Genomic DNA, 22424 nt, shown 5'->3' on the forward strand with positions numbered 1-22424 from the left:
AAATTTGGGGTCTACGTTGGATCCGCCAGTGTCGACCACCAGTCAACTTTGTCGTTGTCACGACCATCTCGCAACCGTCCTTTATTGTCGACGTTCTTCGAGCATAACCTTGCTCACTGTAGGCCTCGTTGAACCTTCCGTGGTCATCACTTCATCAGTCTACCACTATGCTGGTGGTAGTGGTGGTTGTGGGGGTTAAGGTGGTGGTGGTGGTGGGTTGGCAGCCCCCGCCGGTAGTGGTGGTGATGCGGTGACTGCCAGTTATGGTGGTGGTGTTTTAGTCACTGGTTGTGGTGACAAGAAGTGAAAATTGTGGTGGTGGTGGGGCGCGGAACTGTGTTTCATCCTCTCAAAGAGATTGGAAGGTTTTGCAGAGGAACTGTGTTTCATCCTCTCAAAGAGATTGGAAGGTTTTGTAGAGGAGTGAGAGAGGCTGTGAGCAGAGTAAGAGAGGAAAGTGTTGTGCGCAAATAGGTTGTTGCCACGTGAAAGTCTGTTTTTTGTCGGGTATATATCTATTGTCAAAAAAAGCATTTCTCTTCATTTTTTAATGTTAAATACAATTTTGCATTAACTCATAAAGTGCTATCTTCCTCCCTTCGTAGTTGAATATTTTTATTTATTTTTTCACTGTGGTTCAAGAGTGAAAAAATCTAAATTAAGAGAGTTATTTATCTTTTCACATATTTCAAAAATAGTCTCAAAAACTTAAATAATATAATAAGGGTATATATATTATATAATATATATTACGAGTAGACATATACGATTAAATTATATTGTCAATCCAGTTCAGAAAGGTTGATTCAGTTGAAGAGTGTTTTATCTTCGGAAAAAATTAAATTGGATTGTTCCGTTTTAGATTCTGATTAGGTCCTAATTTAGGTCCTAATAATACTAAATTTAAGGGCAACACGATCCAATTTAATTTTTTCGGAAGATAAAGCACTCTTCAACTGAATCAACCCTTTTGAACCGGATCGACATTCATTCGTGGGTCATCAACGTACATGATTATAGAAACGAAGGTACATTTCTAAAGCTCTTCCCATGATTACAGTTCTCGAAATTCTGATCTCTTTCTGAAAAGTAGGAATCTGATACCGTTAGGCGATTGGCCTGTTGGTGACAACTTAAGATTTTAGTAGTCAGGTGGTTATTAATTTATAGTTTGAACCTGCAGGATGAAGCCAAATTATAGGGTATTTTTTGGAAAGAAAAGGCAAGCAAGGGGGTGTTAAAAACTCTTATTTTTCCCTAGAGAAGAAAAACTTCCGATCTTGTAATGGTAAAGAAAATTCAAATAAACTCTTATTTAAGTTTGTTGCTGAACATGATGTTGAAAGCCATGTTTTAGTCAATTGGGAGTGAGATTATAAGATTTTAATTTGTTGATTCAGTGAAAACAAAGACTGGGTATGCACTATACAATCAATCCTATTGGTTTTTAGCTTTTTATCTCTTCTTTTATTTTCTTTTTTCCTTTCTTTTTTCATGCACAAAACCATCTACATTTACCCCCAAAATGAAAAGGTCATAGTTACAGAACTTTTGTTTGCTTATTTTTAAGCTTTTGTTTTCTTAAAGAATAAAGATGCATGTTACTGTTAATTCCAGTATACTAAAACTTCAAGTTACTCTTATTCTTTAGGGCATTGAAACTATATCAAAAGAATACGTGAAAATTATTTTCCCATTTTCACATATATTGTTACTTTTATGAGAAATAAGACGATCTATCGAGCAACATCCAGTTTGTGTATGATATGCTGACTGTTTAATCACGTGAATTTGTCTGTAATAATGCTTTTGATCATGGCACGCAATACGAACCACACTTTAAGATAAATTTATTTGAATATTTTGAAATTGTTAGATTCAAACATATAAGAGCTGCTTCACAAAAATCTGTTACAATTGATAATAAGAGAACCACCTGTCCACCAAGGCAAAACATTCTTTAGGCTTGTACTCTGGAGCTGTGTGACCCCCTCCCCGCACAATGCAAATGAATATATTTTAATTTCCTTTTCGGTTATTACATCATTGAAAGAAAAAAAATAGTGCAATAAAATTTCTTCTTGCCTTTACCGTTGCAAAGGTCAGACTTGTAATACATCCCTTGTACTTCTCAGTAAATCTGTGGAAAACAAATTGTAGAATAATTGTGAGAAGTAAAATTTTATGTTCAAAGCATTAAAATCTTCAAGAGGAGTCAATTGTTGTGAAATATCTGCGAATTTAGAAACCAACCCCGCAACTTGACCCTCAAAAAACCAAGGTCTCCAATTATCATCAATGGTCAGATTAAGATATCTTATCCATGCTAGAGTACCAACGTATGGAATCTCCATGTCATGATCTCCACTGAAAGGAAAACCAAGGGATCAGTTGACCATTGATTTCATGTTTTCGACTCTCGAGTGTATAAATTAGCATACAGTGCTATGAAGTTGTAAAATATGCGAAATTTAAAGTTCTCCAAGGGATAGGAGTCAAAATACTTGTGTCATTTGGCTACTCTATGCATGAGATCGATTATAGATCAGTTTTCAGTTTTATCCTATGTCCAATACAGATTCTATGGAACTTAGGATGTTTTTGACATCATGAATAGAGAGACTAAAATAAATATGATTTTTGATGAATATGTGAATCTAGAGCTGTATATTTTAGGTGATTATTCTTGATCTGGTAAAAAATTACAACAAAAAAACAAGACATACCAAGAAAATGATACAGATATCAGTTATCACCTGTATATCAAAGCTCTATATCCTTTCTTACTTAAGAATTTGATGATACTCAACAACACTCGGTACATCTCTATCATAAGATAAGCTTTTTTTACACCTGGTCCAATCTGTTATCGTTCCCTAATCATCACAACAAAAAGTCAGTGAAATAATGCTAAGGTCAGACTAACTTTGATAGCCTAGTTAAAGTACCTTGGATCAAAATACCTAGTAAAATAAATTGAATATACTAATCAAAAGAATATTGTTGATCTAGATATAATTTACTCAGTTATTGACATACGTTTCGAATGTGAAGAGCTTCTTGGACGCTTGGATCATTTGCCCAGACATAAGAGAGAACATAATCGTTTTGCTGTAAACAAGTAAAATGGTCACTGTTTCTGTACATGATGTCTGCTATGTAAGTGTATATTTGTATTTAAATAGAGTCAGAGAGGTTTGGTTACCCGGCACCACAATTCTTCTTTTTGAGATGGTAGGAGGATGTCCGTGGAAATGTCTTCGAAAAATCTTTGAGTTTGTCCCGCTTCATCTGGTTTTTGAGCTGCGAAAGCACAATGGGGTTCCAAAATATGTGCGTGGTTCACTTTTCCTATGCACTGATTTTAAAAACACACATCCTCAATGCCCAATAAATCAAGGCTTTCTTATTAAAACTAAATATGTCTTTCTTACCTATTTGATAAGTTGAAGATGATGAATGCATGATGCATTGTTTGGATCTGGATAGACATATTCGCCGTAGCAGTAGTTTTTGAATGACTGAAGGAGAACAAAACATTCCTATCTTAATACCTCTAATTATAATCTATCAACAAATTCTAGGTTACAGTGTTGAGAAATTGTATAAGTTGTTACATTAAAAGAATCTGAAGTAATTGTCTAGAAAAGTTTGCAAGTTGAGCACGGTTATTCAACTAGCCAAACAACTACAAATCACCTCATAATATTCGTCTGATATAAGTCCAACTCGGTGAGTATATGTGACTCTTGAATTTGTATCCTTGTGTAAATCTGTTACAGGGTTTCCAAGCACGTAACCCTGATTCCAAATTAAAGAAAATCATATTCAACTGTAATGTAGAAAACACAGATGCATGAAACAGTAATAAATTAAAATATCAAATAGCTATATATATAATCGATCATGTACCTGGAGAGACATGTGTGGCATGTGGCCAGCATCATTTCCTGTGACACCAATACATACCATAGCCTAATGTCACGGGCCTAGAGATTTGGCGCAGCGGCACGGCCCGTGCGGCACCAAGGCGTTGCTTCAGCTCGCGCAAGCGCCCTGGTCAGCCACCACGACCTGCCCTCCCAAGGATACATGCTGACTGGTTTCGGCCTGCCATGGCCTCGTCAGGGGAACGGCTCCAGCTCCCGACCAGTTTGTGCAGGGATGGCCAACTCCCTTCTTCATAGTCAAGTCCAAGACCAGCGACAAGCACCTCGAACTGAACCGAGTCGACCTGCCTGAACTCTGAAGAGGTACCATCCTGTGCTCCTGCACGCCCCTTCCCTGGAACCATTCCTAGTCAAACTCTGCTCTTTGCCAACCAGCATGCGTGTCTTCCATCCTCCAAGCGTCTTAGGAATCACTTCGTGACATTCTCCCCCACCCAAATCCTGCGACGTCCTCGTCGCAGTGCGGCGCTTCACTACTGCGTCCACTCCCTTCCAAAGTCTGCCTCCATGCGGTATGCTCGCCTTCCCACCATCGCTTCCTTGTGCAGCTCCCTGCACTGCACTCGCCCAATGATAGGCCTCGGACCAAGGGGACGTCCACTCCTCAAGGACGTGACTCTTCTCCGTCATGCCGCCTCCGCGACATCCCGAGCAAGCAATGGCCTTCTGCCGACTTGATGCTCGCCCTTCACCATGGTTTGCATCACCCAAGGACTAAGCACGAACTTTGGTGCGCGCGGCCCTCCGGCCCTTCAATGCGCAACTTCAACGGACGCCTCTTCCTGGGGAGATGGAGGCTCTCCCCCCCAACTGCATTGATTCCTCCACATCGACGCAACTTCAATGCACCGTCTTCATTCTCTGACCCCTCCCGGACCGACAAGGGGGCACCCCACCGTGCTTTACCCCAAGTCCTGCTCTGATACCAACTGTCACGGGCTTAGAGTTTCAGCACCACTCTAGCTGCTCCCGTGCAGCACCAAGATGTTGCTTCCACTCTCGCAAGTACTTGGTCAGCCTAATTCCCGTGCACACCTTAGCCAACACACTCCCCTCGTGCGCTTACTAGTGTTGTAGTTGCACTCGCCCTCTCCTCACTTGGCTTGCACACTCACACACACTAAGACACTTAAGTTGGCAAGGAAAGAACACTTCTATTACTTCAAAGAATGCTTTGTACAAGGCTAACACTCAAGCTCTCTACAAGGCTCTCAAGACTCACTCTAGGACTTGTTGTCCACAAATTAAAGTCCTACCTCTATTTATAGGCATCCCCATCCCCAATAGACGGCTAGGATACATTTTAACCGATGGTGGAGATCGATTCTCTAGAATCTTCTCCCACCTTCTTCACACTTCCATACTTATCCATAAATATCTACAACATTCTACAACTCTCCATACTACTCCACACAACTCTGAAGAACTCTAGAACCTTCCACACACTTCTACATATTTCTACACATATCTAGAATCTTCCACACAACTCTAAACTACTCCGGAAGACTCTAGAAACTCCACTTGCCATGCAGTTGCCATGCAGCGTCTTCCTCAGCATCTGCGTGTCGCCTGCGTGGCACAACCTCCATAGGCGGGGCGTGACATTCTCCCCCACCCATTTTCGTGACGCCCTCGTCACGGTTTCTTCAGCTGACCCAGCCTCTCGCAGGTCATCAGCACTTGCGCATATGTCCTTGGCCCAAACGTACGAGCGCCCTTCGGGAGATGTGAGGTCCTCACGAGCTCCATCGTGTTGATTGCCACCTCTGGACTCTCCTTCCTACCCACGAGCGGCACCATGCATGCGGCCTTGTCTTCCTCGCCTCCAAGTATCATCAACGCACCAAGGCATGGTAGTGGCGCGGCGTTGTTCCTATCCATGAACTCCAGCCCCAGCACCATGTCGTGGTCGTCCATCTCCGCAACCTGGAAGTCAGCCTTGCCCTTCCATCCTTGCATGCATAGCTCCACCTCCTTGCACACTCTACTCACGCGTGCCTCTTCGGAGTTGACGGCCTTGATCCATCCCTCCGTCTTGCGCATCTCCAAGCCAAGTCGTTGCGCCTCCTCTGGGGTAATGAAGTTGTGTGTGGCGCCCGTGTCCATCAACGCTTGCACGGCTTTGCCACCAACCTGCGCATCCACATAGCGCACCCCAGCTACTTTCTTCGCCTTACCCTTTTTCTTGGTGTCATGCGCCATGCTACTCAGCATCTGCATAGCCCCCATGCACCTGTCTTCGTTGCTGCCCGTATCATCCACCTTGCCCTTGCCCTTATCCTTCACAAGGGAGCTCATGGTCTTCTTGTTGGGGCAGTGTCGCAATATATGCGGCCCTTCGCACAAGTAGCACTTCGGCTCCCACTTGCCCTTATCGCGGTGCTCCCATTTGCCACTAGCCTTGGACCTCTCTCCATGGTCCTTGCCCTTATCATGGCGTGGGCGTCTCTCCTCATCGCTGTGCTCATCATCACTGGACTTGGGCGAGCCCCGTTTCTTAAAGCGCTGGTCTCCCCCACCTTTGCCGTGGTCCCTCCTGGGAGACGTGGCCCTCTTGTCATCGCGCCTAAAGTCTTCAAGGCGCTCCGCTATAGCCATTGCGGATGCCAAGTCTCTAGGCTCCCTCCTTCTCAGCTCTGTGGCTACCCAAGACTGCAACCTATCAATGAACAAGCACACGCGTTGCCGCTCCGGCATCTCTGGGATCTCCAGCATCAAGTTGGAGTACTCCTTCACATACTCCCTTATGCTGCCCTTCTGCTTCAGGCGCCTTAGGTTGATCATGGCGAGGTCCTCAACGCACTCAGGGTAGAACTGCCTCTTGAGCTGCCTCTTGAACTCCTCCCATGTATCAACTGCTCTTGCACCCCTACCGGTGAAGCGCTGTCTCCACCATAGAGCGGCAGTGTCCGTGAGGTACATAGTGCCTGTCTGCACCTTCTCCTCATCATCCTCGATCTCCATGCACTCGAAGTACCGCTCCATGTGCCAGAAGAAGTTGTCAATCTGGCGCGCATTCCTTGCCCCATCGTACTCCTTGGGCTCCGGCGCCTTCTTCTTCCTTGGCTTCACCACGACCTCGCGCGCCTGGGAGAACTCCTTCTTGCACTCGGCAATCTCCACGCGCAAGTCGTCTACCTGATCATACAAGTCCCTTTCCTTCTCTCGCGCCTTGTTGGCAATGCCGTCAATCAGCTCGTAGAGTTCTGCCATCTTTCTCTCGAGCCTGTTAAACTTGGTCTCCGTGTAGACCAAGTGCGTGACAAGCTTCTCTTCCAAGCTCTGCTCCAAGACGTGGACTTGGTGGTCTCCTCCGCTAGCCATGTCTACTCCAACAAAGCTCCCTTGACGAACCTGGCTCTGATACCATTTGTCACGGGCCTAGAGATTTGGCGCAGCGGCACGGCCCGTGCGGCACCAAGGCGTTGCTTCAGCTCGCGTAAGTGCCCTGGTCAGCCACCACGACCTGCCCTCCCAAGGATACATGCTGACTGGTTTCGGCCTGCCATGGCCTCGTCAGGGGAACGGCTCCAGCTCCCGACCAGTTTGTGCAGGGATGGCCAACTCCCTTCTTCATAGTCAAGTCCAAGACCAGCGACAAGCACCTCGAACTGAACCGAGTCGACCTGCCTGAACTCTGAAGAGGTACCATCCTGTGCTCCTGCACGCCCCTTCCCTGGAACCATTCCCAGTCAAACTCTGCTCTTTGCCAACCAGCATGCGTGTCTTCCATCCTCCAAGCGTCTTAGGAATCACTTCGTGACACTAAGCTTAGTGAACACAATTGGAAAACATTATAACAAAACGTGTAAATTCTTCAGTATATAAGTTACCTTTTGATATTTCGAAAACAATCATTGGAACAAGGATGCCTGAATAGGAGTCACTAGCAATGTAGAGGGGAGTCTTGATAAATTTGGGATGGTCCACCAACCACTACAATTTTTTTGTTATAGGTTTTCATTATATTATCACTATCAAATTATATAAATCAAATATGAGCATCAATTTCCATGTGATTTTACGTATTGTTACTGATCACCTTCCGGAGAAAAGTATAGGTGTCTTTTGCTGATTTTGTGTCCGAGGAGTAGTAGCCTTCTGAGGTTGTTGAGTAAGAGAATCCGGTGCCGACAGGTGCGTCCAAGAATATAATGTTGGAAATCTGGAAATTGTCATCACCATATGCTAACAATATTAAGTAGAAGCCTTAGTACTATGGCTGCAAATGAGCTGAGCTGTTCATGAATAACTCGGGCTTGGCTCGTTAAAAGCTCTACTCGGGCTCGTTCATAAAGCAAACGAGCTGAGCTTGAACATAATTTTTAAGCTCGTTTAGTAAACGAGCCGAGCTTAAACAATGCTGAGCTCGGCTCGTTAGGCTAGTGAACAAGCTCATTTAGTAAGTAGTAAGGTTTATTTTTTATTATTTTTATTTTATATTCATTTAATATAAATTCAATCCAAATTCACACACCTTTCATAAGCCCACCTCATTAATTTATTTTTAAAGGGCCACCTCATTTATTTTTTATAAGCCCAAATCAAACATGTTCAAAAGCCCAACTCCACTTAACCTTAAGCCCAATTCTATCACATGCGTATCTTGGTATCAGCCATTGGATTACTTAAACAATTTTTACATTTGTGAGAAACCCTAATTTTGTACAGCCCCAACATCTCTTTCAACACAGCAGCACTTTCCTTTCAAGTTTCAATGCAGCGTCACTTCCATTCTCGCTGGCCATTGACGGTCTCAAACAACAAATTTCTTTCTCTCTCTCTCTCTGAATTTTTTTCTCTTTGCTCCCTGTGATGATGTATCATCATTGAATACAAATTCAGATGCAACGACTTTCTTCAAATCAGCCAAAAAGATGGAGATTTTCTTCAAACAGTAAAAGAGATGGAGCAATTTCATTCAAATCGGGGAAAAGATGCAATCATACAACGATTTTCTTTCAACTATATAGATCTGTAGTTTTTTTTTTTTTTTTTGGGTTTGAAAGGCGAGCTCGAGCCCGACCCCGAGCTTGCTGAAATTCTGGCAAGCCAAGCTCGAGCTCGAGCCTGGTTTAACCAGGCTCGGCTGAAACCGAGCCGAGCCCGAGCACACTTCTGAAATTGGCGAGCCGAGCCTGAGTAAGGTAAAGCTTGGCTCAGCTCGGTTCATGTGCAGCCCTAAGCCCTACCACCAGCTGGAAACATGAAATTCTGAAGTAGTGACTAGTGAGTTAAAATTTTCACCTTTGTCCATGAGTATGGGTTTAGATGGAATGATGGTAAGCTTCCATTGAAAGCTGCAACATCAAAAGCTAATGGACCAACAGAGGAAATTTAGGAGAGAGTTATCAAGGCCATTCAATCAAGATCAATATGTAATTTATGCAGGATCAACTGTAAGATTTTTTTATGTCTTACATGATTTGGACACATAATATATTTTCATTATGCGGTGGTTTAGTGGGTTGATATCAGATTGGTATTAATAGGATTTGATCAACTTATATATAATATATATTCTTCTCAAACGGATAACAAACATCAATCTAATAGACCACATTAACTCTCTAGAAGTTTAATCCACTATGTAAAATATTCACAAGGCAATACAAGACTATTTAATGTTCTATAAAATTCTATAAAACTCTATAAATTCATAAACTTCGATATTCTAAAATATCGTATCTACTTCCAAGTAAGTGCTTAGGATATCATGACTTACACCCCTAACATCATGTATTAGTTTCCTCTACGCACTCTGATCACATTAACATAAGTAACTACAAAGTCTAAATTCCTCTGATTACTTCAATAAAGTCTCCAATATAATTAATCAAGCCTAAATAAAATCTGAGTTGTCACAATCTCCACCCCTTTATGAAATTTCGTCCTCGAAATTTATAATTTTCCTGTTTCCATATAAACACCATTTCTCCCAGGCGGTGTGGTATAGTGTGACCTATTTCCTAGTATGGTAGCTCGCCAGTCCTGGTTACCCACCCATGCACGTGTAAGCTGTTGTGGTAGCCTGTCAATGCGCATAACCCGCCCACACACACCTGTCTACATGTAGTAGCTCGTCAGTGCACCTCACTCGCCCACTTACGCTGTAGCCCGTTGTGGTAGCTCGTCGGTAAACCTCATCTGCCCACTCACACCTATTTACATGTGGTAGCTCGCCAGTACCCATCACTTACCCACACACACTGTCTATAACGTCACTATCACAACATTTCCGGTTGGGTACTAGCTCTGATACCAATCTGTTAAGTGTTAGTATATTATGTTCATTAGGAATTAATGACGGAGTTTTGTGATGACCCTATAGGTAAGTGCGAGACACTCTCAGGCTACCACACTGGCAAGCTACAGTTGCACAGTCCCACATTGCCTGGGCAAAGGAAAAGTGAAGTGCTTATATGTAAGTGTGTCACTCCAATTGGTATGAGGTCTTTTGGGGTAAAGCCCAAGAGCAAAACCATGCAGGCTCATGTCCAAAGCGGATAATATCATACCATGTGATGGAGTGGGTCGTTACAAATGGTATCAGAGCCTGACCCAGCCGAAAGTGTGCCGACAGGGACGTTGGGCCTCCAAGGGAGGTGGATTGTGATGACCCTGTAGGCGGGTGTGAGACATTGACAGGCTACTACACTGGCGAGCTACGGGTGCACAGTCCCACATCGTCTGGGAAAGGGAAAGGTGAAGTGCTTATATGTAGGTGTGTCACTCCAATTGGTATGAGACCTTTTGGGGTAAAACTCAAGAGCAAAACCGTGCGGGCTCAGCCCAAAGTGGATAATATCATACCATGTGGTGAAGTGGGTCGTTACAAATAATCTATCACGCCCCAAAATTTGAATACAGATACATCTCATATTAAAACTCAAACATGGGTGTGATTCAACAAATCATCTTTCTTTCTATAAACATAAATATATATACTCTGATGAAAAATAAAAAAAATAAAAATAAAACAACTCCAATTCTTTCTGGCCTTCAACTCCAACTCTACAACCATCAAGTACCTGAAATGATAAGAATGGAGTGAGCTCAAAACCTCAGCAAGATCCCTGCTCAACAAGTAATAACCTTACCTCACCTCAGTAAATAAAGGCACATACACATAGGTAAGAAATGAATTCAACCTCTCATATAAGGTAAGGAACAAATCCAACCCTTGAATGGAACGATCACCCAACCAAATAGTTACTTAACTTATGAAATGGACTCATCTTTTAATCAGTAAAAAAATTAACTACTACACCTCCAAATATTGATACGTAGTCCAAATAACATATAAAAGGAAACTTCAAGACTAATACAATAAACTAAAATTAAATTCCCATAATAAGTCCCTAAACCATTTGAAATATAAATAAAAATAGGAATCACTCACCTATCGATAGTATAAACTTTCTCTGACACTGCATTTTCAACTAGATCTCCCAAGAAATTAACATGTAAAATCCACCATTGTCAACTTTAAAATACTCAATAGATCCACTCACAATTAATCTAAATATGATAAATATATAAACAGGAGAGAGTAATATTAAACTTGCCGATTAAACTTTCATCAGTTTCATGATCCAACACAACCGCTATTCCAATTTTGCTCTGTAAATCCTTCTTCAAGTTATCAAGAATTATCATTTGTAATTCATTCTACAACAGTTATGAAACCTTCTGTATCGTAGAGATTTAATACCCAAATTTGGGTATTCAGTTAGGAACCATCCTTGATCGTAGGCTAATCCTCTGAATAATATCTCGTAACGTAAATTATCCTAATCCACGTTAAAAGCTTAAATACCAAACACGTAACTATTTACGTCTGTTGCGGTCTACATTATACTATCCTAATACCACTTATATATATATATATATATATATATATATATATATATATATAAACGAAAAATACAAATACAAAAATCACGGGTGTTACATTCTACCCTCCTTCAACAAATTTCCTACTCGAAATTGGTGACCAACATCTCATCTCTGGTCAAAACACATTGAGTAAACCTATATATAATAGATTCTTCTCAAATGGATAACAAACATCAATCTACTAGACCACATTAACTCTCTAGAAGTTTAATCCACTATGTAAAATATTCACAAGGCAATACAAGACTATTTAATGTTCTATAAAACTCTATAAATTCATAAACTTCTCTGATAGTCTAAAATATCATATACTTCCAAGTGAGTGCTTAGGATATCATGACTTACACCCCTAACATCATGTACTAGCTTCCTCTGTGCACTCTAATCACATTAACATAAGTAACTACAAAGTTTAAATTCCTCTGATTATTTCAATAAAGTCTCCAATATAATTAATCAAGCCTAAATAAAATCTGGGTTGTCACAATCTCTACCCCTTTATGAAATTTCATCCTCAAAATTTATAATTTTCCCATTTCCATATAAACACCATTTCTCCCAGGCGGTGTGGGATAGTGTGACCTGTTTCCTAGTATGGTAGCTCGCCAGTGCTGGTTACCCGCCCACGCACTTGTAAGCTGTTGTGATAGCCTATCAATGTGTATCACCCGCCCACACACACCCGTTTACATGTAGTAGCTCGTCAATGCACCTCACTCGCCCACTTACGCTGTAACCCGTTGTGGTAGCTCGTCGGTAAACCTCATCCGCCCACTCACACCCGTTTACATGTGGTAACTCACTGATACCCGCCACTCGCCCACACACACTGTCTATATCGTCACTATCATAACGCTTCCGGCTGGGCAATAGCTCTGATACCAATCTGTCACGCCCCAAAATTTAAATACATATACATCTCATATTAAAACTCAAACATGGGTGTGATTCAACAAATCATCTTTCTTTCTGCTACTCTGATGAAAAATAAAAATAAAACAACTCCAATTCTTTCTGGCCTTCAACTCCAACTCTACAACCATCAAGTACCTGAAATGATAAGAATGGAGTAAGCTCAAAAGCTCAGTAAGATCCCTGCTCAGCAAGTAATAACCTTACCTCACCTCGGTAAATAAAGGCACTTACACCTAGGTAAGAAATGAATTTAACCTCTCATATAAGGTAAGGAACAAATCCAACCCTTGAATGGAACGATCACCCAACCAGACAGTTACTTAACTTATGAGATGGACTCATCTTTTAATCAGTAAAAAAATTAACTACTACACCTCCAAATATTGATACGTAGTCTAAATAACATATAAAGGGAAACTCCAAGACTAATACAATAAACTAAAATTAAATTCCTGTAATAAGTCTCTAGACCATTTGAAATATAAATAAAAATAGGAATCACTCACCTATCGATAGTATAAACTTCTCTGACATTGCGTTTTCAACTAGATCTCCCAAGAAATTAACACGTAAAATCCACCATTATCAACTTTAAAATACTCAATAGATACACTCACAATTAATCTAAATATGATAAATATATAAACAGGAGAGAGTAAGATTAAACTTGTCGATTAAACTTTCTTCAGTTTCATAATCTAATACAACCGTTACTCCAATTTTGCTCTGTAAATCCTTCTTCAAGTTATCAAGAATTATCATTTGTATTTCATTCTACAGCAGTTATGAAACCTTCTGAATCATAGAGATTTAATACCCAATTTTGGGTATTCAGTTAGGAACCATCCTTGATCGTAGGCTAATCCTCTGAATAATATCTCGTAACGTAAATTATCCTAATCCACGTTAAAAGTTTAAATACCAAACACATAACTATTTACGTCTGTTGTGGTCTGCATTATACTATCCTAATACCACTTATATATATATATATAAACGTTAAATACCCCAAATACAAATACAAAAATCACGGGTGTTACATCAGTAATTGGTAATTTTAATGGAGAAATGTTTCCTACTTTGATGGAAAGTTAAATTAGGGTTACAAAGGAAAGTGGTCATCTCTGTGCCTATAAAAGTGCATATTTTCCCATCAATTATGTATTACGAAACAACACGTCGGAGAGTTTTACGTGTACAAAAAAGGCCAAGGGAGAGAAACAGGTTTATGTATTTTGGCTAGTTTTTTTTCGTTATTTCTTTAAAGTTATAGTTTGTGATTTTGTTGAACAAATCATTCCGCCCAACGGATCTCTATTTTTGGCTTGATCTCTACGAGGTTTGTTATTATGGATCTAGGTATTTCTATTTACTTAATCATTCTAGATATGTGAATATGATGAAGTTCTATTTTTTGGAATTATGTTTTACTTGTGATTAATGCTTTACGCAAATATTATAGTTTACATGTGGTATCTGAGCATGGTGTAGGTGTGAGTTTGTGCAGCGGAAGATGTTGTAGAAATTTTAAGTTTTTTTATAGAAAAAATTAAATCCATGTCTTTCTATTTTAATTATATTTACTTAATTTAATAAATAATTAAACAATCACATGCAAAATAAAAGCAAATAAAGTAAATAAAGTTTGAGAGATGACACCAGGATTTTTAGCAAGGAAATCCCAATTGGTATAATATACCAATTATTGTGGGAAAAACCTCATGAACTGTGTAGTCCCGAGCCAGGGACGGAGTCAGGATTTTATTTCAAAGATGGTACAATGCAGTTGTTAAATTTTTTTTTTTTTTTTTAATAAATATGAACATAATTTTTTTAAATCAAAAAGGCAAATAAGAAAAAAAATAGTTGTAAAATAATATGCTAAATAAATACCGTAAAAAAAATATATAGTTACAAATATAAGAATAAAAATATTAATTAATAATATTTTAATCAAATACAATCACAAATGTCATCAATAAAAAAAAATACATAATTATACATAAGTGAAAAAAGAAATTTTTTTAAAAAGGAAACAAAAATTAGAAAAGGAAAAATATATTGAATACTTGAAGAAGGGATATATATAGTTTTCTTTTTTCAAAAGGAAATTTAAAAAATTTGAAATTTTGAGAGGGGGCACTATTTAAAATTACCATGTAAGTATATATATATATACTAAAAATATATACCTATGTATAGTAGGTTGGAGCAAAGTGAGGGGGGAGCACGTGCCCCCTTTGGGCCTTAATTGGCTCCGCCCCTGTCCCAAGCAAAACGGTCCACTATGTTTGAAATAAAGTACAATGGATTTTGACTCAGTCTCACACCCTATTGTTCTACCAAAAACCTATTGCTAACAATCTCTGGCTTTACGACGCCCCATCCAACAACTTTCGACGTACTCTAGGCTTACTCTTGATCTCTGTAGAAGGATTGTTAGTAGATCAAACAACACTCCTCGAATGCTTTGACCCTTCCAAAGTGTGATCGTTTCACCCCTTTTCTTCAAGATCTGAATTTGATGTAGAAGAAATAGATCTGCTTCACTGATCGTTGTTAATGTAATATTTAATAAACTTTGAACACGATTAGGAATTGAACAACACCCTCAAATCACTCTTGTTTTTATATGTGTGTTCAAGAAATAAAAACAGAAAAATCTGATTTGATTTTCTACAAAATATCTCTCAAATAGGCTTTTAAAGAATCATAAATTTTAATGCAAAATCCGTATCAACCTAGATGTCCAACAAGGTTTATATAGACTTTCAAAGACCAAGATATGCATAGGAAAGAAGTAAATTTCATGCATAGGTTTTTGGAAAGAAATCCAGCAAGTTTAGACAGAACATGATACATAATATGCAGAAGCCTTCTGAACCGGTAGCCACTTCTGGAACCAGTACAGAGTGCCCAGAAGTAAATAAAGATTTGAAGCTATGGTTCATGAACCGATAGAGAGAAGTTGGTACCGGTTCCCAAATGAGAGATTCGAATGGGAAGGACAACACTTGGAAAAATCCTGTTCTGGAAAATTTGAAAAACATACCATGTATGTAAAGTGTCCTAACCTTTAACTCAACTTCCAAAAGTAATGTTATATTTTCATACCTTTTTCGTATATCTCAGTTTATCAAAACGAACAACTCTTCAATTTCGTAGCTCGATCTCGATCTTGATTTTGAAACTTGATAAAACAACTCGATTGGACTTGTTTTGACACCGAAATTAGCCAATTACAAAATATATATCTCATAGTAGGAACCCATCATATTCCACAAACATTGTATGAATAATATTTATAATATGAAAAGTTTGTGATGATAGTCACAAGATTGATATTCTTTGGTAGAATCAATAAACTATTGAATACATAAAGTATATATATGTGTAAGAATTATAAGAAAATCTAGAAATTTGACTTTATTGAATTTTACAACAAACGCAACGAATCAAGAACAAATTATAAATCAGGACAGAAAAGTAAACACGCTACGCACAAAAAACACAAAGATTTAGATAGGTTCGACACAAGTTATGTGTACGTCCATAGTGAAGATCCAACGAAAGGTTTCACTCATCACAAGTTTCAACCCCCACACCCTAACTCTCGTTCTCACTCTCTTTTATGCGATTTTTAATTTCTCTCATTGTCCCATTCCAAACCCTAAACTTCTTTATATCAGGCTACAAGAAAGTACTAAACATAGTACATGACTCGCAAGCAAAAAAGGGGTCTTCGGGTCACAACGCGACTCATAACCAAATTCGGGCCACAACATCACCTTAAACATACACAATAAATGATTATATTGTGTTGCCATACATAAATACATGATGAAGAAAATCAATTTTAGATTGATTTGAACTATGTTGTTTAAGGACATACAATTTATAATAACCAAATTAAGGAGATAATCAATATGATGTATGGCTCGCCTAATGGCTATTTACTAAACCACTAAGAAAGTTATCACATAGGCCAAGTGAAAGAATGTACCAGGTAAGAGAATGTAAGATTTTTTATGCCTCATATGATTTGAACATGTGAAATATTTTCATTACGTGGTGGGTTTAGTAGGTAGACAAGATTGGTATTAATAGGATTTGGTCAACTCTGTCATTTTGGTAATTATCATTAATTAATAATTAATTAATGGCGAAATGTATCTAATTTTTCTCCTACTTTGATGGTAAGTGGAATTAGGGGCACAAAGAAAACTGGTTTTCTCTGTGTATATAAAAGTGCATAGTACCAATTATTTATGCTTATGAAACAAAACATCTTAGAGTTTTATGTGTGCAAAAAAAGCTAAGGGAGAGAAACTAGTTTATGCATTTTGGCTAGTTTTCTTCATTGTTCTTAAAAGTTGCAATTTGTTGATTTCGATGACCAAATCATTCTGCCGGCCCAACGGATCTCTACTTTCGACTTGATTTCTAAGAGATTTGCTATTATGGATCGAGCTATTTATATTTATTTATTTATTACAGATATGTGAATATGATGAAGTTTCTTTTTTTTGGGTGGGGGGTGGGTTACATCAACTACAATATTCTCATTGTAGGTGCAAAAGCGAAATTGTGAAAATTTGAACATGTTTTATTTGTGATTAACATTTTACATAAATATTATAGTTTAGGGTTAAGTGCAAAAAAAACCCTATAATATAGGTTTTGTGTATAAATAGTCCATCCTTTTTTAAAATGTGCAATTTAGTTCATAAAATTTAAAAATTGTACAAATAAGTTCCTCTGACCACTTTTTGGTCAAAATAAACATAAAATAAATTTTAAAATCCTATTTTACTCTTTTCTCTTCCTATTCTACCCTTTTTCTAAAATAAGTCCCTCTTAAATTAGGTTTGGGGGTTTCAGTTTCTAGAGGCGGTGGTGGAGAATCTGATGTGGGTTCGGTGGATCTCAGAAATTTGAAATTTAGAATTTGTATTGTGTACCTCAGGAATTTGGAATTTGGAGATGAGAAAGATGGAGGGGTGGTGGGAGCGAGGTTCGAGAGGAGGGGCGGTTTGGTGGCAGGCCAGAGGTGGTAGTCGATGGTTCGATGGAGGAGGCCGGCGGATGTTTGACCAGTCTTGGGGTTGAGTTTTGAGACGAGAGAAAGGGAGTGGTGGTGGGTGCCAGCGAGGAGTTCTTTGACTGGGACAGAGATAGAGCCGATTTTTTAATAGCCGAGGACGCCGTGGTTGGAGCGGAGTTTGAAGATGAGGAAGAGGTCAGTGGGGTTGGCCAAGTTTCCAGCTATTTTCATATTTGTCGATGTATCTCTATCTTTTCTTTTCCAGTTACTTCCATATTCATGGATTCACACAGCTGTCAATACCAGATTTGCTTTCTCTCTCTACGATGCTACAAACAGAAAAATCTTATTATTGATATATATGTATAGAATATCTCAGATTGCCAAAAATAGAAATAAAGAAAGAAACATATCAGATGGCAAAAAAATTGAAATCAAAGGATGAAATAGACATGATCTCAGATTGGAAACTTCTCAGATTACCAAGAATTGAAACGAAGAAATAGACATGATTATTGCCAAAAATTACAATTAAAGGAAGAAATAAACATATATATATGTATGTATGGATATATTATATAAGTATAGGTTTTGCGTGAAATCAGAAGAGAAGGAGATCATTTGGGCAAAAGTTTCTTTAGATAAAAAGGGTAAAATAGTCATTTTACATAGTCTGTATTTAAACTTATTATTTTATTCTATTGAAATGGGGGTATTATCATTATTTTAAGTCTTCAAGAAATTATTTGCACCAAATCAATAATATAAGGGTGTTTTACACTACACAAAGACTGTTTTACACTATATCGATAGTCTTTGCACTATATCCGAGGGCCTATCGTTTACTGCAATATTCTCTTTGCATATGCAAAAGTGAAATTGTGAAAATTTGAACCTAAAAAATTATATGCTACTGCATTAAACTTGTAATAATTTCTTTGTTGAAACCAATCCTGATGACCAGACATTTGGTAATAAAAACTTGCCAAAGTATATTTAGGGCTTTATATTGAACCGTTGGACTTCCTCTTCCTCTCTTTTTTTCTTTTTTTCTTAAAGCAAGTGAAACTGTAATTAACCAAATATTAGGAAATAATTGTAGAATGACAATACATCCATCACCTTGTGTTTGGTTAATAATGAGAATTTCTCCATCTCAATTTCACTTCCTAGGTTCCTATAAATTATTATTCCCGGTTGACATTGTAGATTTGATTGCTTAAGCTGTGGTGTTGCATGTTGGGTTGGCATAAGCTTCATTAACCTCGACCTAGTGCCCCGTTTCGGTAAACTTGTGTACTAAAGCTACCAGCCTGAATACGCCTATTGACACAGATGGGCCATGTCTGTTAAAAAGTTGAGATAAAGAAATTGTTGATTACAAATTACATATTAATATATTTTACTTTTCTCCAAAATGGTAGAGTTGATCAATTTAAACCTCCTCATTCAAAGTATACATCTTTGGCTATCATTTCTTAAAGAGTATCTACTTATCAAAAATAAATAAATAAATTTCTTAAAAAATATCTACTCATATCTGACAATGGGAAGAAAATAGATACTTTTAACACTAGAGATAATTTTATAGCATAACCCCATTTCAATTAATGTTACATATTTGGGATATATTTTATTTTAGAGGGGAGAAGGTGTTTAGTCAACTTGATAGTGATGAGATGGATATGTGTATGTATAAACATGCATGAGAAACATACCAAGGGGATCCTTCACAGGATTCCTCTCTGATTCAATGAAATAGTAGAATAGCTGCACATCGTCGGTTTGGCCTACGCTCACATATCTGATAATGATTTTTTAAAAAATAAATTAATTAAACAAAAACCATAATAATTGTCAATTTTTTTTTTTTTTTTTTTTTTTTTTAACTTCGGTGATTCTTTTGGTGCAGTGGTATGGCGGATTCGAGTAAGATGACAATCACTTGTGTAAATAATGCCAAAGGTTAGGAATGCGCTAATTCACGTTAACTTCATAAATCAAAGTGGAAGTAAAGAAGTATAAACCAAATCAATGGTGCATGAAGTAAACTTACCCTATTTCAAGTTTGAAAGGTAGATCACCAGAATATCCCGGCAGAGTCTTAAGGAGTGACCGTGACGCGGCAATGCCAAAGACAACAAAAAGAAGAAGCAAATGCGTAGACATTTTACTGACACAACTTTCCTGAGCCAAACAAACATTGCAATATGTGGATTTGACTACAATGCGTGTGGTCATGAAAAAATGTTGTTCATTTTAATCTAATGCTACAACTACCTTTCTTATTGTTTTGAAAAATAACTAAACTCATTGGTATATGCACAAAAGTGGAGAAATTATTATTACATGGTTCTGAGATCATTCGTTCCAGTTAAGAACGAAGGGACACATGAGCAAAAAAGTTGATTCGACAATGATATAAACCTGATATATTTGTTTATGTAACGCTTCGTCATTGGCTTAGGATTATGTTATAATTTTTTCAAAAAGTGCTACCTGAGTGCACCAAAGTAGTATCTTTGTATGACAACTTATTATATGGTCCTGGACAATTGGTCTCGGACCAATCACCATGGGTCACGTAAGTAATTTTGTCAGACATGTATAAAATAAAAGAAATTTTCAACTTTTTTCTTTCATTTTTTGTGATTAGCCATGACTATCTAAAAATTTCTCCCTGTGCACATAAGTGATACACGAAAACAACTTTTAAATCACTTTGACAGTCACAAGACTCACAACTACTTTATAAAACTTATCACAACTACTTTGTCAGTCACAAGAACTCTCTCATTGATAAATTACTCTGTATGTTAGCTGTCTGTCAGGAGAAAGCGTCGACAATATTAAAGAGCTAAAGAACGTGTTTGCAGGGAGTAACTGGATTCATTGATAGAGACTTCCTTTTATTATCACATCAAAAAATTTAAATGAAAATTAAAGAGAAAAATGATGAATGTAAAATGCATATACGAAGACCAATTGGCTTTTGCATAATAAACAAAGTGAGAATAGACAACATAAACCTCTTGCTTGTTTAGAACATAGACAACATATACCTCTTGCTTTGTGGACATTTATACAAATGCGTTGTGGATTTCACATTTTACCATCAGATTGGGGTAGGTTAATTGCATGGATGGCTCACCACTGGAGAGGGAATTCCACCACTGACAGCAATGCAGTTTCTAAGATGGCTCTATCTTCCCTCCTCTACAACATTTGGACTGAAAGGAATACGAGGATTTTTCAGAAGAAACGGCTCTCTGCAAATGCAGCTCTTCACCAAACACTTGATGCAGTGCGTACTAAATTCATGTCTTCCTCCTTTAAAGATTCAGCCAATGCAAGAAGAATCGCTGATGAATGGTAATTGCCTATTGTCATTCGCCCACCACCGAAACCACCAGATTAATAACCAGCGATGCACAAGAGGTGGAAATTCATCATGTTGTTACCAGATCTGTTGGAGCCATTGACGGTTTCCTTTTCTGTTGCTCCTATTGGGCTGGGTTCTCTCGGTCCTGCTATGTTACATATATCTTTGTCAGGCTTACTTCAAGCCTAGACTTACTATTCATGTAACATTGCTATGGGTTGTTCATGCCTCCTTTATATATATATTTGAATTCACTTTTCAAAAATATATATATATTTCAAAGCGGGAAGTTTTTTGGGGCTACATTACCATATAAAAAATTTTGATGGGACATTGTAACACCTTGGCGGAAGGCCCTAGAACTTAGAAACAACCCTTGTAATTCACCAAGAGAAAAAAATAAAATAAGTGTGTAAGTACATTTCTTGATTAAAAAAATAAAAAATAAAAAAACCATTTCCATCAATTAGAGCTTTTCTCCATTCCTCACAACATTGAATAAGCCACAGCCATATGTGGAAGGCAAAATGTTTTGAAAAGTTGAACTGTGATCTCTTTGGTTTTGAACGCAAAAATAAATAAATAAATAAAAATAAAAAGTAGCAGAAGAAAAACACTAAGGCCCTGTTTGGTATATGTTTTACTTCATGTGTTTTTGTTGCAGGTCTGCTACAGTAGCCCAAAAGTGGCCCAAAGCATGTTTGGTTCTTTATGTTTTGTTTGGAACAGTTGTAAAACATTTTAAGAAAAAGGCCCAAAACTTGAAACAGCAAAATGGTGTTATAAGTTGTTTCAGCATTGTTTGGCCTACTTCATGCTTTGTAGCGGAGGAAGTAATTCGGCCAAACTTATAACACTCTACAACAACTATAAAGGCGACGCTTAAATATTTTAGGTCATTTTGCACCCCAACTTTCCCTCTCCTCCATCGATGTACTCTGTGGCAATTTAGGGCGATTCGACTATACAGTGCTTGGGTCCTGAAAACTTCGATCAATTCAAGCCTTTTTGCTTAAAACCACCACCAATCTAAAGCTCTTTACACTTTTCGTCGAAGAAGAAGCCAGGTTTGGCCTATTTGGTTTAACTTTGTTCGATTAAGTTCAACATATTGACTGTTTTTCTGTATTTTTTTTAGTTTTTTTTGTTGGAAATCCATAGATGGTGTGTAATATTCTTTGATTTTGGAGGTTTTTTTTAAAAAAAATTATTTTTCCTGAAAACCGTAATTTTT

At 38.2% G+C, this 22424-nt stretch overlaps 1 pseudogene; it reads right to left on the reverse strand.

Moving 5' to 3' along the window:
• Positions 1 to 1911: 1911 nt before the first annotated feature.
• LOC132301370 (serine carboxypeptidase-like 18) lies at positions 1912 to 19977 on the reverse strand (annotated as a pseudogene).
• Positions 19978 to 22424: the final 2447 nt, after the last annotated feature.

The sequence above is a fragment of the Cornus florida genome, unplaced genomic scaffold (genome assembly GCF_030987335.1).
Source record: "Cornus florida cultivar Cherokee Brave unplaced genomic scaffold, ASM3098733v1 CherokeeBrave_3.0.0_Hap2_Chr03, whole genome shotgun sequence".
Lineage (NCBI taxonomy): Eukaryota > Viridiplantae > Streptophyta > Magnoliopsida > Cornales > Cornaceae > Cornus > Cornus florida.